Below are 18,521 nucleotides of genomic sequence, written 5' to 3' on the forward strand. Positions count from 1 at the left end.
AATTAGCCGTGATCGTACTTCAGGATTGTGCCTACATTTTGCCAGCGTTTCGTTTCACTTCCACGGACGACCAGCAGAGGGCACTCTTCGCCTGTGTGACCAGCTTGTGCCCGTTTTCTCCCTGTAATGGACATACGCGATTTAGGTCTTATTGAAGTAACCGGCGAGTCAAGTGCCGCTCCTCTTGCGACGGAACCAGTATTATGAAGACGAGAAAGTGGTAAAGTGCACTTCTGTCCGCTTGATAAAGATCGCTGAGCGAGGCATTAGGAGAAGCCGCGCGGTTGTGTTTAAGTTGTATTTCAGAAAGGGCGCTCTCAATTCCTCTTTCCCTCGTGATGGTGAAATTTGATTTGCCCTGATTTTTGTCACTTGCACTTATGTGTGATGTATGTAATGCAGACCCATTGAAGCTCTGGCTGAACCCAGGCTGGGCGGCGCGGTGGTGCGGCGGGCAGCGCTGCCGCCTCACAGCGAGAAGGCCCTGGGTTTGAATCCCGGCCCGGGCCTCTCTGTGTGGAGTTTGCGTGGACTCCGTGTCTGCGTGGGCTTCCTCCAGGTACTCGGGTTTCCTCCTTCCTCAGACTTCCTCCCACAAAGACATTACATTACATTACAGGCATTTAGCAGACGCTCTTATCCAGAGCGACTTACACAACTTTTACATTGTATCCATTTATACAGCTGGATATATACTGAAGCAATTTTGGTAAAGTACCTTGCTCAAGGGTACAACGGCAGTGTCCTACCCAGGAATCGAACCTGCGACCTTTCGGTTACAAGCCCAGTTCCTTACCCGCTGTGCTACACTCCGTCAGACATGCAGGTAGGCTAATTGGAGACTCTAGGGAGGAGTGTGTGAGTGAATGTTGTGTGTGCCTCTCACCCAATGCATGCTGGGATAGGCTCCAGCACCCCTCCCCCCGTGACCCTGCCCAGGATAAGTGAGCATAGATAATGGATGGATATGAACTCAGGCTAGCTGCGCTAGGCTTCTCAGTGCTGTGTTATAGCTGCGTCTCTAACCTCTCTCTGAACCAGCAGGAGCACATTCTCTCCTGCTCTCTGAGTATTTACAGAAAATCGAGTTGAGTCAATGCTGCCCCCCCTCCCAACCGCCTCCCCAGGCCACCCCAATCATCCAGCTGCACTGTAAGTCATCGATTCATACAACACCCCCCCCCCCCCTTTCCCTCATGGGTCTTTGGAGCCCTGCCCAGTGTTTTAGGGAGGATGTGTTGTCATGGTAACTGGTTTTGCCCTTGCACCTTGTTGTTGAGCTTCGATGCCGGTTGGTGCAGGTGCTGGGGGGGGGGGGCCGGATTTGGGGATCGGTCGTGGAGTCATCTTTTCACCTGGAAAAAACTGTTAAAATCAGGGAGGTTTTGACAGTTCAATTTTAAATTTAGTTTGCCATCCTTCCATTAAGTTTGTAGTGTAAAACAGTCCAGACCCCCCCCCCCCACACACATTATCCTTGGTATCACAGGTGCTGTACAGAGAGAGGCCGAGGAGACAGAGGCTTGGGGAAACTGGAAGGAGTCTTTCCTCATTAAAGAGTTTGAGACGGTGGTTGGGGGAGAGTCAGGGGAATGCGGCTGTGGACGGGTAAAGGGGATCGGGTTTTTTTTTTTTTGGGATGGGGGGGGGGAGGGGAGGGAACCAGATTGCATTTCCTTTGTGTCCCCAGACCCCCCCTCTGTTCTGAATGTTTCAGACGCACTGTGCGGTGATGGCTTTTTCTGTTCCCCGTGCGCGCCCCCCTCCCCCCCCTCCCCCCAGCACTCAGCATTCCGCCGGGCCACCAGGGAAGCGGCTTTAACGCCGGGCTGCAGCGCTCCTGGGTGGCCTCTGGCACTGGGGGTCTGGGGGCGGAGTCGATGTCTTATTAATTGACTGGGCGGCCGGGGCGGAGTGCAGACATTCGGAAAAAGGGGGGGGGGGGGGACATTCCTTCGCCCCCGCTGACGCTGCGGCCTCAGTCGCGGCCTGGCCACCACGTTGCTATGCTGGGCTCATGCTTGGATACGAGCCTGCCACCTCCCCCTCCCTTCCCCACAGCGGTATTACGTGTGTGCGCATGTGCAGCAGTGTAAGAGCCTGTCCTCCCTTTGGGTTTCGGGCATAAATTACAGGTCATGGAATGGGCCTTCCACAGGTCTGGGACTGGTGCAGGGATCCCCCACCATCCCCCACCATCCCCCCCCCACCCCCACCCTGTTCCCCCACCCCATGTGGTCTTCCCACCCCTCAGGTGTCGCAGGCCCTAATCTCATTTGCATATGTCCCAATCAGGCTGGACTGGGGACCGCCATTGTCCCGCCTGGAGCCCGCTCGGCTCCACCACGTTTGAGCTACTTCCCACAGTGCGGTCTCCACAGCGACAGTGTGGAATCACCCCCCCCCATCCCACAGCCACCACCACGTCATTGGAGGAGAGAAGTCTTCTCGCGGCGAGGATGGGACTTCAAAAGGGGGTGTGGCCATCAAGATTCCTTTGGCTGACGGGAAAAGACCCAGGAGGGTAGACCCTGGGGAACCCTAAACAGGTCATCCTACCCACCTCCCCCCCGCAAAACACACACGCATGCACACATACACGCACACACACACACATACACACACACACACACACACTCAAACCCGCACGCATACATACACGCACACACACTCAAACCCACATGCATACGTACACACACACACGCGTATGCTCCCGCGTTCGCATTCACACATACAATGTGTGCATGTTAGGGACGTCCAGTCTTCCAGAAAGGGCCGGTATGGGTGCAGGCTTTTGTTTTTTTCTTTAACACCTGATTTAACTATTTAACTCATCATGGTCCTCAATCCAGACCTTGATAAGTAGAATCAGGTGTCTTTGTGCTGGGCGAGAACAAAAACCTGCACCCACACCGGCCCTTTTCGGATATGACCGAACACCCCTGTTGTATGTATTTACACATATGTGTTACTCCACCGCACGGTGCCCTACATATAAATGCTTTACCTCTCCAGAGCACCTAGCGTACACATGCTGGTAGCTTTCAAAGTCTCCTTCTGTAATTAGCAGTGCTCTGCTACACTTAGCAAGTCATCGCTAACAATCTGAGCAGTACTTAGCTGTCTGTTGTAAATGGGCAGGTCCTCCTTGGTTAGGCGCGTACTACAAAGGTGGCTAATCCCTGTTCCCTGTTGCTTGATGGTTCTAGATTAATATTCACCATTTCAAACTAATTTTCGAGCATAAATTTACAGTTGCTTGACATCAGACACACATGCTTTGTCCAACCAGGTCATTTGGGGAGGGGTGGTGGGGATGGGGGGGGCAGGTTTATGTGAGGTGAAAATGAAAACCTTTTCAGATGGTCAGCTCTTGAGATATAATCCCTTAGGCTGCAGTGTGTCCAGAGCTTTATCAGAGCCTGTGGAGAGGGGGGTGGGTGGGGGTGCGAGGGCGGGCGGGGGCGGTGGGGCGGGGGCGGCGGGGGGGGCGTAGCGTCCGCATCCATCACGGGGGAGGCAGGGACGCGCTGATTGAGCTGACCTCCAGGCCAGCCGGTCTGACCTCTGCTTCCTGCGTTTTGTGCTCCACACAATCTGAGCCCTGCCCTACAAGTGTGTTGGGGGGGGTCACAGTATGTGCAGCTCTTTCTCCTCTAAAATAGGGGAGGGAGGGGTGGGGGGAGTTATATGTCAGAACACCCAACCACTTAGAGGCTGGAAGGGGTCACAATCTCAAACGAGGCAGCCTCAGAACACCAGCACACACACACACACACACACACACGCGCGCACGCACACACACACACACACACACACACACACGCGCGCACGCACACACACACACACACACACACGCACACACGCACACGCGCACACACACACACAAATTAAACATTTTTTTTGAAGTAATACAAGGGTCTTTGATGCCAAGATCATGCTGCAATGAAAATATTTTCAAGAATATTATTAATTTTACTTTTATTGAATGTCCCTCATACTGCAGGTTTCAGAATAGTAGATTTATATGGTTATGTTTGAGACAATATAATGGATTGATATGATTAGGAGGATATAGATGATTGTGTTGTTGGAATACCTTTACAGTCACCTGGATACGGTCAGAATTTTCCCTTGTCTTGCAGACAAAACCACATTTTTTCCTCTTTTCGTGGCTGCTGAACACTCAAAAATGGCGGAGGAGCTTAACAAAATTTGACTGAAGCCAGGTTGTTATCTCAAGTGCCTTTACATAACTGTCCAGCATCTACTCAACATTTTTACCAGGTATGATTCTTGAAGATGTTCAGAGCTTGCTAACACCGAATGGTAAATGTTCTTTCATGGTTAAGTTTTAAAACAACGTACGACGAATTCGTCCGTACTGCCGTCTGGTCTTTAACTTGTCACAACAAGAAGGTTAATTAATTCTCAAACAGCTTCTTTTTTTAAAAGAAATTTATTTTCCGGTGCAACAATATTTCATTACTCCTGTCCGTATTCCAGTGTTTCCTTTCTTCCCCGCAGAAGAAAAACATACATTGACGATGCCACTCAAGATGCACGCAAATGTCGGTCCTGCTTCACTGGAGGTCTGGTGGATGCAAAAAGAATTGCCTCTGGCTTGAAGTACTGCCTGGTTACCATGACAATGGTACTTTGCGAAGGGTATTGTGAGCAATTACCCAGGTCTCTCTGCCTTACTGCTGTTACCAATGATTAGATTTTCCTTTGAATAAGAATGTGTGTATAAGCGTATTTAATGCATTGCTTTTTAATGTTTTTTTTGTTGTTCTTTCTGGGGGAAAACGCAGGTTAACTGCATGTTGTGTTATTTATGTTTTAGGGGCAGACGTAGAGGTGGGAGAATAAGCTTTTGGGGCAAGAGTCAGCCTTAAGCGGAATTCACCTCTCGTTCCCACAAGACTTTGCTGCACACATCACGTTAGAAGCTTTTGGTCGAAGTCAAACTCTTGGCGGGCGTCATAGAGACAGACTTGGGCCTTGATTCAGTACGATAAACATTAATCCTTAACATTAACTGACAAATAAAACCAAGTGTGCTTTTTTTTTCTTCCTCAGTTTTGCGAAATCACACAGATGCTTGCATCCGAAGAAGTGTATGCTTGCATTTGAATGTGAATCAAAGTTAAGGATGGGACAAATTTTTGATTGAATATTGAGCGTAGCCAATGGCCAAATGATTGGGTGTCTGTGTGTGTGTGTGTGTGTGAGTGAGTGGTGTGTGTGTGTGTGTGTGTGCGAGTATGTGGGTGTGTTTGTCTGAGTGTGTGTTTGTGTGTGTCTGTCTGTATGTATGTATGTGGCTGTGTATGTGGGTGAATATGCAGGTGTATGTAGCTATGTGTGTGCATGCGTGTGTGTGTGTGTGTGTGCGTGCGTGTGTGTGCGTGCATGTGCTTGCTTGCATGTGTGCACCTGTGCGAGTGTGTGTGTACACGTGCGTGTGTGAGTGTGTGTGTGTGCATGCGTCTGTGTGTACACGTGCGTGTGTGTGTGTGTGTGTGTGTGCATGCGTCTGTGTGTACACGTGCGTGTGTGTGTATGCGCGTGTGTGTGTGTGTGCATGCGTCTGTGTGTACATGTGCGTGCGTGTGTTCGTGTGTATGCGCGTGTGTGAGTGTGTGTGTGTGCATGTGTCTGTGTGTACACGTGCGTGCGTGCGTGTGTGTGTGTGTGTGTGTGTGTGTGTAAGGGTGGTGGGGCTCACGCCGCCCTTCTCATTTGCAATGCTAATGGACAGGTGACAGCTGCCACCTTGCGCTGAGCGCGATTGCTCCTGGAGGGTAAAAAGAAAAAACAAAGGGTGAGAATAAATAGGTTTTCCCATTATCTTCTGGCCTTGTGTGAGCTCAGGTCCTTGAGAGCGTGAATTTAAATGTAGCCCCTGAGAGGGCGAGGCGAATTTCAATAAATATAACCATTTAAAACTAAACAAAAAAAAAAGTGAAAACTGAAATGAAAAGCTGGGAAGACGCATTATTTGAAGGCTCACAGAAGCTCTCACATTGATGACAAAACTATTAAAATACAAATCTATACAATCTCAATGAATGTAGCTGCACATACATGTGAAATGGTTTTCCTTTAAGCATGTATTCAAGGGCCCTGCATATCTCTCTCTCTCTCTCACTCTCTCTTTCTCTCTCTCTCTCTCTATATATATATATATATATATATATACATATATATACACTGTATATAGGACAACCTGTATTTGGATGGTGATGCAATTTTGGCTGTTTTGGCTCCGTACTTCAGCACATTGGATTTGAAATGAAACGGTGAATATGAGGTTAAAGTGCAGACTGCCAGCTTTAATTTGCTGGTATTTACATCCATAGTGGGTGAACAAGTAGAAATTACAGCCCTTTTTATACATAGTCCCCCTCCCCATTTTATGGCACCAAAAGTAATTATACAAATTAACATAATCTGAAATAAAGTCATATTCATATTTAGTGCTTGATTGCAAATCCTTTGTATTCGGTGACTGTGAAGTCTGCAACCCTTGAACGTCACCAGACACTGGGTGTCTTCCCTGGTGATGCTCTGCCAGGCCTGTACTGCAGCTATCTTCAGTAACTGTTTGTTTCTCGGTGTTTCGCCTTCAGTCTCGTCTTCAGCAAGTGAAATGCATGTTACACCCTGCAGTCAGAATTGTCCCTGTAGACCATGGTGCTGGCAGTGTCCCTCCACAGCAAGCTGTGGGCTGCAACACAATGTCGGCAAATGTCCCTTTATGCCTGATTGTCGGGTGCATCTGTTTCAACTGAATGGGCGGAAGTGTCCCTTTATACACGGCCGTGTCAGGTTTGTCCCTTTAACCCCAACCATCGCAGGTGTCGCTTCATAGACGGCCCATCTGCACTGTCCCATTTCGTGCCTTACCCTCGCTTTGAGCCCAAACGGGGCAGACGTGGCAGAGTTGACGGGACGGTCAGCACGGTGAGAACAGCGCGAACTTCCTCCGGTACTTCTGCGTCACAGTCCCGCCGGTCTCATCACACCCCGCTTCTGTCAGAACACAGAGTACACTGTCAGGTTACCACTCGCCTCCACAGGCCGCACCAGTGAAAACAGACATGTTGATAATGCGTAAGGCCCTAGGACTCACCCCATCTAAGCACTTGAAGCGGGAGTTTATAGAAGACCTGAATGACGGCACCCGTTTCTCCAAAGGCATTACCTCACACGTGATTCATCCGCACCGTGTTCAGCATTATTGCATTATTCAGACTTTGCCTCTTGCCTGACACGCTCCTTCGTTTCTAGACTGTTCTCTGCAGCTCCTCCAGGGGTAAATGTGTGATAATACGCACACTGGTTTTTATTCCTTCATCAGTGTCAGTGATTTCGTGCCCCCGTTTTCTTTTTTTTTTTTCTTTTCTTCTCACATTTGAGTGCGAGCGCAAGACCGCACAGCTGGAAAGCCCATTTAGCATATTTGACGCGTGCGATTCAAGCGGAGGTGGTACCTGGCTTCTCCTGCCTTTATTCCCCAGCCTGATGGCGTGTGGTTTTTTTTTTCAAAGAACCGCTTAAAAAAAAAAAAAAAAAAAGGAGCGCTCGCAATTTAAGACGGGTGTCTGTCCCCGTCGATCGCCTGACAGCTAAACAGCCTTGCGGAGAGACGAAAGCCAGGCTTAATAACCACAAAACAACACCGTTTCACCACCGTCTTCCACTGAGCTCCTGCGCATCTCCGTCTCCCACTGCATTTATGCCGACTAGGGGGTGTAATGATTCGGCAGCTCCAATCCAGGGGCCGATGCTGTGGCCGCTTCGATTCCAAAATGCCAAAGCGGACCAGACTTAAGGGGGAAACCGATCGAAATCGATATGGCCGTCAAAAACCGGATACTGTACTGATCTGTCAAAATTATTCGGAAACTCCGCATTCAGCCCTGTGTGCTTGCACTGTTGTGTTATGTTTCAGTATAAATAGTGCTACTCCTCATTTATAATGAATAACATCATTAGATGACCCCCATATATATATATATGTGTGTATATATATGTGTATATATATATATATATGAGAGAGAGAAGGTGAACAAACATCACTTTTAACTTTTAACTAACGCCATTTGTGACAGCTCCCACCCAAATTGGTGCCACTCTGGAGCCACAAAACACATAAAGGACTGAGCTGAACTGAATCAGAGCTGAAGTGAATTGTCGCATTTGCAAGTACGTGTCAATTCAATTCATATTGAATCTTCTGAGAGGAAAAGATTCACACCCCTAACACCGACCTAATGCACAGAATGCACACAACCTGTCATTTTTTTATCACACCTCCATGTCTAGTCAAGGACAACGCATTACGCGCTACTTTCAACACAGTCTGTGTTAAAAAGTCTTCCTTTGTGTCACACGAATTGTATATTTGTACCAAGAAAGTATTAACACAAAAGTAGTAACACAAAAAGCGTACTGAATATCAACCCAATCTTTTTTGAGAGCGTAAGGGCAAACGATGCCCCACCTCAGAAATAACATACATTATCCCTGGCCTTATGATATACACCATTAGATGAATGAAGAGACTTACAGATCAATTCTGACCAATCACGGAAACACATTTACGGTGAGCTCTGGCCGATCCAGTGAAATCTTGGGGTAATGTGTAAAGAACCAGGCATCCCAGTAACATCGAGCCTTCACTCTTGCATCGGCTGACGTCGGTGACCTTAATACGACAGGCTTTCGTTCGACGGCAGGAAACGAAATCGGCGACAATGCTGCAGTTGTTACAAAGCAAGTCCGTGTGTGGGGTACACGTATAAATCATAGAATTTTAATTGTGTTTCTTTATGTGCGGTAATGAACTGATCGTCTTTTCCTGTCAGCGTATACATTACATTACATTACATAACATTATAGGTATTAGCTGACGCTCTTATCCAGAGCGACTTACAACAGAGTAACCAAACTCAGGATCAAGTCCGCTTAAGTCCATTGAACAACATGTAGATAAAAAGCCTTTACTATGATGCATACAATAAGGAGAAACAAGATAGTCTGAACAAAATTTTTTTTTTTTTTTTTTTTTTTTATAGTTATGGGAGGGGGTTTAGGGAAGAGGAGAGAGGTACACAGAGAAGAGGTGCGTCTTGAGTTTCCGTTTGAAGGTGCTCAGACACTCTGCTGTTCTGACCTCCACTGGAAGATCGTTCCACCATCGTGGGGCCAGAACTGCAAAGAGTCGAGACCTTGTTGCTGTTCGTGTAGGGGGAGGAATCAGCCGCCCTGTAGTAGCCGATCGGAGCGATCTGGCCGGCTTGTAGGGTCTGATCATCTTCTGCAGATAACCAGGAGCTGACCCCTTGACTGCTTGGAAAGCAAGCACCAGTGTCTTAAACCGGATGCGAGCTTGCACTGGTAGCCAGTGGAGGGAGATGAGGAGGGGAGTGACGTGGGAGTCACGAGGGAGGTTGTAAACCAGACATACGGTTTTGTGTAGCTGTACTAATTAAACAGACATACATACACGTATACAGCCATGGCAGGATGGATGAAAGACCTACGAAGGGCTCTTGAATGTATAATATGTTAAATAATCAACACAGGGTAGCTAAAGTTCAGTTCAATTCAATCATACAGATTCTTGAGTTGGTTTTTTGTTGTTGTTTCTTTTAACAATGATCAATGCATGAGCATCAAAACAGTCCATCGTCTCCCGTCTTCAAATGTCCCTTTTGTTGGAAATATATCTATTTATGTTTTTCTTTTTCTTCCTCCTCCTCTTCCTCCTCTTCCCTGGCTACATTTAAATTCACGCTCTCAAGGACCTGAGCTCACACAAGGCCAGAAGATAATGGGAAAACCTATTTATTCTCACGCTTTGTTTTCTCTTTTGCCCCCACTAACAGCAATCATGTTCCACACACGCAGACAGCTGCCTCCTCACTATTAATACTGCCATAGAGGAAGGCAGTGAGACCGGTGCATGACAACCACCCCCCCCAAAAAGCATGTACTTGCACACACACATGCACATGCAAACAGATACGCACACACACACACACACACACACACACTTATTCACATTTATCAGTAATCCAGAAAATTAAAAACATTTAGCTACACTGTGTCTCCTCCTACATCCTCCTATATACACACACACACACACACGCATACACAAACACACCTGTGCGCACACCTTCCACCTCCCTCCCCGCTGTGTTCCCTTTGTGTCGCCATTGTGGCGGTTTTGTTTCAGACGTATGGATGGGCCCAGAGGAGCCGGGCTGCAGCAGCTGAGGTTTTGTGTGGGGTCTCAGAGGTTGCAGGGATTGTGTTCCTGGCTAATTCCCCCTTTCAGCGTCTCTCAGATCAGAGTCTATAATGATCCGGGCGGCCCAGCGTGGGATTACCACGCCGCCGCTGCGAGTGCTGGGAGAGGAGAGCCGGAGAGGAAGCTCCTCTGACAGCGGGAACCTCCAGAGAGGTGCACATTAACTCCCCCAATACCATCCCCCAATAACTCCCCCAATAACTCCCCCAGTAACTCTCCCAGTAACTCCCCCAATACCATCCCCCAATAACTCCCCCAATAACTCTCACAATAACTCTCACAATAACTCCCCTAATAACTCCCCCAATACCATCCCCCAATAACTCTCACAATAACTCCCCTAATAACTCCCCCAATAACTACCCCAATACCATCCCCCAATAACTCCCCCAGTAACTCTCACAATAATCACCAATATCTTCCCCAATAACTCCCACAATAACTCCCCCAATAACTCCCCTAATAACTCTCCCAGTAACTCTCACAATAATCACCAATATCTCCCCCAATAACACCCCAATAACTCCCCTAATAACTCTCCCAATAACTCCCCCAATAACTCTCACAATAACACCCCAATAACTCCCCCAATAACTCCCACAATAACTCCCACAATAACTCTCCCAATAACTCCCACAATAACACCCCCAATAACTCCCCGAATAACACCCCCAATAACTCTCCCAATAGCTCCCCCAATAACACCCAATAACTCCCCCAGTAACTCCCCGACATGTCATACTGCCGCAGCCTAACGAGCATCTCAGTAAAATCTCCATCTCCATGTGCTCGAGAGGAAAGCCATCTTGTGTCATGAAGTCATCAGGGAATAAACAAACTGATAAAACAATTTGGGCATAGCCAGTAAAGCCAACGAAAGACGGGCATGGAGCTTCTTCCCCAGAAGGCTAAATGATGAAAGAGCAACTGGCAGCTGTGCAGATAAACGACAGAATATTCCATGGAAATCACTGAACACTGAAAAATAGAAATGTCCCTGTCATTACATAAGCATGGGGATGCCTTTTAGATGCATTGGTAGTTCCTCTGGATGTGACTGGCAAATAGTGTCCTGTGTCACATGACCTCTACCCCAGAGCTTGGCACCGTTGAATACTTTGCTTGAATGCAAACACTAGCAACCCGTCCCTTCTGGAAGAAATCTACCAAACCAGAACAGAAGCCATGTATGGTGAGACAGGGGAACTCTGCTCAACTGAAGTCCTTCAGTGTTGCGGTTAGGTGTACATTGGGCAGTCGCTCTCCTGGTCACAGTATTAGCGTGACCAAAATTCAGCGCTGGATCATGGGGTGCATCACCACAACAAGAGCCAACGCTTCAGATGCGCGTTTCAGACAACAGCCACGAATAATGAACATTTTCGTGGGGTACGTTTCTTTTTCCAATTGAACATTTGGGTTCACAATGCAGGGGGCGTGATGTGTGGATAGGCAGAGGAGAGGTTAATTACTTCATTAACAGAAGAAAGGAGATGTTTTTCTTTGGTGGTTTAGCCTTTTATCTCCTGTTTTCATTCACTCTGCTTTTAGGTAATTAGTATCACGTTGCGGTTTCTCATTCGCTGACTGAAAGTCTCCATGTTAGATTTACAGAAAGAACATTTCCATATGTTATTTTACGGTTTGGAAGATGCAGTGCTAAATGATATAAAAGGACAGGCACCTCTGCGGACACCCATGCACATCAAGGCTGCGGGTCCTAAAGAAAGTTTTTCACTAAAGATGTAATTACATCCCTGCTCCCTTCAGCGCACAGGCTTTCTGTCTTAATAGCGTTTGCTCAGGCTGCATGCTGGGAGATAGAGAGAGGCGGAAAAGTGGGGGCGAGTCTGAGACTGACATGGGGAGTTATTGGGGGTGTTATTATGGGAATTATTGGGGGTGTTATTGGGGGAGATATTGGTGATTATTGTGAGAGTTACTGGGAGAGTTATTGTGGGAGTTATTGGGGGAGTTATTGGGGTGTTATGGGGGTTATTGGGGGAGTATTGGTGATTATTGTGAGAGTTACTGGGGAGTTATTGGGGGTTATTGGGGGTGTTATTGGGGGAGATATTGGGTGTTATTGGGAGAGTTATTGGGGGAGTTATTGGGGGAGTTACTGGGAGAGTTATTGGGGGATGGTATTGGGGGAGTTATTGGGGGAGTTATTGGGGGAGTTATGGGGAGTTATTGGGGGAGTTATTGGGGGAGTTATTGGGGTAGTTATTGGGGTAGTTATTAGGGGAGTTATTAGGGGAGTTATTGTGAGAGTTATTGTGAGAGTTATTGGGGGAGTTATTGGGGGATGGTATTGGGGGAGTTACTGGGAGAGTTATTGTGGGAGTTATTAGGGGATGGTATTGGGGGAGTTATTGTGGGAGTTATTGGGGGTGTTATTCGGGGAGTTATTGGGGGAGTTATTGGGGGTGTTATTGGGGGATGGTATTGGGGGAGTTACTGGGAGAGTTATTGTGGGAGTTATTAGGGGATGGTATTGGGGGAGTTATTGTGGGAGTTATTGGGGGTGTTATTCGGGGAGTTATTGGGGGAGTTATTGGGGGTGTTATTGGGGGAGTTATTGGGGGCTGGTATTGGGGGACTTAACGTGCACCTCTCTGCAGGTTCCCCTCTCTCAGAGGAGCTTCCTCTCTGGCTCTCCTCTCCCAGCACTCGTAGCGGTGGCGTGGTAATCCCACGCTGGGCCGCCCGGATCATTATAGACTCTGATCTGAGAGACGCTGAAAGGGGGAATTAGCCAGGAACACAATCCCTGCAACCTCTGAGACCCCACACAAAACCTCAGCTGCTGCAGCCCGGCTCCTCTGAGCCCATCCATACGTCTGAAACAAAACCGCCACAATGGCCCCCACAAAGGGAACACAGCGGGGAGGGACGGGATGTGTGTGTGTGGGGGGGGGGGGGGTGGGGGAGTTTGGGGAGGGGAACCTGGATGTCTGGATGGGTTTAATTTTCTGGAGTACTGCCTTTATGTTTGCTGACAATATGCGGATAACATGGTATAGTTCCACTTCTTTTATCTTTTCATTTTCTCTTTCTTGTCTCTTTTCTTCATCTTATTCTTCTCTGTCTCTCTTGTGTACATGTAAGGAAAGTTTGAAACTGAGGTCAGTCGTATGAATTACTCCACTTATTTGCGTCCGGCACTTCCTGCTCATCATATTTTATCTTCTCCCTTTGCCTTCTTGTTGTTGTCTGTCTTTTTTGGAGTAATTGATCTACGCCCACCTCCCCCCCCCAAAAAAAGCACCCCCCGCAGAGCCCCATTGTGGAGCATCCCTTTGTGTGTGGAGTGCGAGGAAGCGCCCCCCCACTGTGCAAGTGAACTACTGTACAAGAGAGGGGTGGGTGGGGGCCGGAGGGACAATTATATCACTTACTAATAGAGAGGGAGGACGCAGGGAGGGGTCAAACCCAACGCTTGTCCACTCCATCTCACTCTGCCAGGCTTGGGAATCTTTCCCTGTCCTCAAAGCGTGATGGTGATCATCCAGATATCTTTCACAGATATACACGGTTTGATTTGGGGTTTTTTTGGGGCAGTGGTTTTAGGCAAAAACCATGTCTCTCCAAAAAAAAGAAAATTATAATAATAAAAGGAGTTATCAGGAATATAAATGAGAAAAAACTCTAAATTCAATTTACCCACGCAATATTGCATTTTAGTCAAGTGGGGTTTTGAACCAACTTTTTATTAGTTAGGAAATTGTTGGTGGATAGAGCTGAATGGGAAGTTTCAGCATGGTAAAAAAAAGACAAAATAATTAAATAGAAAGGAATAAATAAGAGAAAGTGGAGATAGGAAGTTTGTTAAATACAACAGCAATGTGTAAATGAGTGTAAAGCTACAATGTCAGTTTCTTAAAGAGCATGATACCATATTGGCAGTCTTAGTGTGAGTAAAACTCCACATATCACAAGGTGAAAAACCATGCTAATCTGATCAGTTCGGATCTGGCCTGGTCATCCCAACAGGATGGATTTCGAGAACAATTTCGGCGGATGTAAATGCGCAAGACAAGCTAGTGTTTGCGCGTTTTAATAAGTCTGACTTTGTGAGGGTCTGATTTTAGATGTGAAAATGAAATCCATTCTTAGTAAGCTGCCTTCATCTATTTTATGGACAAATCCTCAACGTCACTGCACTTCACACAGTATTGCCAGACAGAAAAAGTCCAGCCGCTAATGCAGTTGGCCAGTGTTCTGACGGGTCTTGTTCCACACAGGGAGAGAGAGAGGGAGAGAGAGAAAGAACTTCATCAATGAAATCGGCAATCGGACGGGATCGCATTAGCGCGTAAATGCATCCAGTCCGCCACCGCCACCGTTGCTCTGTGCGCTCGGGTTTAAAATCCCTGCCCGCATTTTCTGTGCCGCATCTCATTCTGTCGCGTCTGTTCGAGTGACCGGGAGGCTTTTTGATGCATCTGTGCTGAACGCTGAATACAAAAGGCGCTCTGCTTACTGTTTATATTTCTGCTGTGCGCGTTCGTTCGGCCGCTTTCGGTGCCGTACGCCTCTCTCTCTCTCTCCCGGCCCAACCCGTCGTGTGCCCCCCCCCCCACCCCCCCGGTTCAGAGGTGGCTAATAGCGAGTGGGACGCATTATACGTCGCCGCGAACCGGAGCGGGAGCGAACCTAACCCGGAGGGCCGAGGAAGCCTTTCATTACCGCCCGTCTCATTAAGACTCCGCCATCTCCGCTGATTGCCTGTACAAGCCAGCACAAGGCCATAGGCTGCAGCCACACAAAGGATTATGGTAAAAAGGGCCAACTGACAAAACACCTCTCCCTGCCCCTTTATGGATGCTCATTTGCATTTGTATCAGGGTTATATAGTTCATCATCGGGCATTTTTTTTTTTTTTTTTTTAAACCCCCTCTACTTCAGAAGGGGTCGGGATTTAAAGCGACAGCGTTTCTCCTTTGCTCCCCCTAGGTTTTTGACCCAAATTAAACGTCGACAAATAAGCCTTCAGACCAGTGGCGTGTAAAAGCAAGGGCCGAACCCGCACTTGAAATCGCGTCACAGCTTTCTGCGCACGAAAATGGCGCAGGAACGGAGAAAATATGTTCTGGGAAGCCATTTCATTCGATCGTTTATGCATAGCGCCGAACGCACCAATGGGTTTTTGACTGTACCTTTACTTATCCTTGACCAGTGGCGTTTTTCTACCCATATTAAATGCACCTCCTATGAGCTGCTTTGGTTAAAAGCATCTACTAAACCTAACCTTAATTAGGTGCAAATTTTAATTGTGCCTAATCGGACCTTGGGGTGGTTAGAGGGTTCTTGTACCTTCTCTTTGAGAAAGAGTACAGGGTAAAATTTTATACACTTATAGCATCACTAGTGGCCAAGTTTCTGTGATCTCATCACATGGCATGTGACCAGCTCCAATCTGGCTCTGATACACATGATTGGATAATTTTCTGGCAACAACCTCGCAACTCAACCAAGGTGCGTGAAGCACACTGATTCAGCCACTCTTGCGAGAGTGATGGAAGATAAAAATGGATTTATGTTTTGTAACAAACACGTTTTTTTTTTCTTTTCTTTTTTTTTTTTTACTTTCATCGCTCTCCAAGAGCGGCTGAAATTTTTTGCATTTTTAGTTTTTGGCTCAGAAGCCCGTGCATGGTGAACCAGTGTGAGTCAGGGCCTACAGATACACTCTCCCAAGAACAAAAAGAGCTGAAATAGAGCAGGTGAGATTGAGCTGCTACTGTAATGAACATGTCTGCCCACAGAGGTGCTCCGTGATGCTGAAACGCAGCGGACAGGACACCTGACCGGGCCGGACCTCCGTCCCATCACAGCCTGCAGTGCCAACAGGCATGTGATGCAGGGCTTCAGAACCCCCTCGCTTATGTAAATGGTCCCTCCAGAGTGTCCGGGGCTGGACATTCAATGGTGTTAATTGCACTTTCATGGCTGAGAGCCCCTGGATAATTAAGGCAACATACTGCTACTTGTGTCCTGGCAGGGAATGTGGTGTCGGAGGGGCGAGGAGGGGATGCGGGGGGGGGGGGGGAGACATTGGGGTATTTCATCGCCATGGAGACAAGGGAAACTCATTGGCTGTGAGGATGCTGTTGCATGGCAATAGGTTATCAGGCCCGGGGTGCAGCGCAGAGTCTGGTGCGATGAAGACGAGGAGCGATCTTTCATCCTTCATCCCTCTCTGCTTCGTTCCACATCTCTTGCTCTCTTGCCCCCCACCCCAGCGGCCCTTTTTGCCTTCCTGCCCCGCCTGTTTTCCTCCGGAACCTTAAGTCCATTCTCAGAGCCAGACCCTGGACGGCAGTGTTTAGGATCGCACAGAACATCTGTTGGTTTCTCGTATTCTATTCGCTTTCTATTTACTCCCCCTTCTGCCTGCCTGCCTGCCTGCATCCCCCCCCACCACCCTCCAGCATCCCTCTCTTTGTAACCATGGATAAAATTAGACCCGTGTGGTACCTTATAGATATGCACATTCCAAGAACAAAGCTTGTGTCCGCTTCTCACAGGCTGCCGCATCCAGTCCTCCGTCTCCCAGCCGTGCACAAGCCAGGTCGGAAGAACCTATTAGGCGGATTTATCTGGGGAGCGCTTGAATTAGCTGCTGTGCATTATAGCCCTTTCCTCCCTGCGTCTTTAATTTTTCATTTACAAAGTATTGACCCTGTATGTCACAAACGGCCGCACGGAACGGCACACACGCGTCAGCGCTTTCTCATGATTTTTTAAAAATAATTTTTTAATGTGCGCTCGCCTTTTATTTCAAAGGCACTCCGGCATAATTTGAATATGTAGGGACCGTAGCTGAGAGTACGTGTACGCATATTACCAATGAAGATGTAACTCCAAGCGTGATGGGATTATAAGACTCACCTGAGAACTGCTGGTTTTTCCCTCCTCAGTAATTCGCTGGTACATTTGCATGGACTCGCACGTGTTGGTTTTAGGCAAGATGACGTGATCTGATGCTTCTTTTCTGTGAAGAAACAATGTTCTGATGAACTGCCTCTTGGGGACTGCAGTTCCCTGATTTGCACAGTAGGTGGCATAATTGTGCAGCATTGGCCTGAAAACATTCAAACAAACACATGTACCATAGTTTTTTTCTTCCTTTTTCTAATCTATTCTCCTATTGTGTGTGTCACAACTCTTACCCAGACACACATACAATTTAACTGTGGGTTCATAAATAGTTATCATGTTTGGCTATGTCACAGATTCACCCAGATTCATTAAATGTATTAATATCACCCATACACCTTTTAGAATTAAGAAAATGTCTTCAACAGACTAATGCCAAAGGTTAAAAAATAGTTTTAAAATATGGTATTTAATGACACTGAAATATTTAAACATTAGAAGCCACATCATTTTTAAGGGGCAGAAAACATTAGAAGGGCCTATTAACTCTAACAAGGAGTGAGCCAGGTAATGATGGAAGATGTCCACCCTCTGAGTATCAACCTTAAATTAACCACAAATAATTGAGTCTTTTCAGATGATAATAGTCCTGAACCAGCTGTTTTCACCCACTAGCTGACCTCGGTATGGATCGGCCATCGGCGTCTAAACTGCACTGCACCTTTGTGCTCTTTACATTAAGCCGTTTTGTGGGTTATCACAAAATCATTGGGCTGCTGAAAATGTTGTACATTTTTCATAGCAATGATTTGCAATAGCTGCTTTCAACTTGAGACTTGGAACAAAATAGCGTGGCACACGTAAACACACACACACACACACACACACACACACACACACAAGCATACACACACACATGCACACACACAGACATGCAGACAGACACACACACACAAAAGTTGTTTTTATTTGAAGTGCACAAAAGCAACAGTGCCGCATTAGATGCAATCAAGTAAAAAGGAATTGGCAGCTAATGTTCACGTCTTATTTAAATTGCCATGGCCTTGTTAATCATGCAAAACAAATCAAAAACAGGTATTCAAGATAATTATCAAATAAGCTCCCTACCTCCACTATTTGAAGCTCACCGGCCGCAGCAGCTTCCGGTCTTTGACATTTTTACAGGCGAGGTACAGAGAAGCTGCCGGTGGAGCCGAGATGCCGGCTTTTCCCGACCGCGGTGAGGGATTTTTTTTTCCCTGAGAGGAGAGAGCGTGGGGAGTTTGCAGTCTTTAGCAGCAGTGACCTGCGT

At 47.3% G+C, this 18,521-nt stretch overlaps 1 long non-coding RNA gene across 4 annotated transcripts; it reads right to left on the reverse strand.

Annotated features, from left to right (window-relative positions):
* Positions 1-2: 2 nt before the first annotated feature.
* Positions 3-18,469, reverse strand: LOC135239698 (uncharacterized). Of its 4 annotated transcripts, none has more exons than XR_010325474.1 (3): positions 18,338-18,469; positions 17,222-17,324; positions 3-121 (listed from the first exon to the last, which is right to left on the reverse strand). It is a non-coding gene; the product is annotated as an uncharacterized LOC135239698 (long non-coding RNA). The 4 variants fall into 4 exon arrangements; XR_010325469.1 differs by having other exon boundaries at positions 17,222-17,414; positions 18,338-18,427; XR_010325483.1 differs by lacking the exon at positions 3-121 and adding an exon at positions 4,456-7,038.
* Positions 18,470-18,521: the final 52 nt, after the last annotated feature.

Source organism: Anguilla rostrata, chromosome 1, assembly GCF_018555375.3.
Source record: "Anguilla rostrata isolate EN2019 chromosome 1, ASM1855537v3, whole genome shotgun sequence".
Taxonomy (NCBI): Eukaryota; Metazoa; Chordata; class Actinopteri; order Anguilliformes; family Anguillidae; genus Anguilla; species Anguilla rostrata.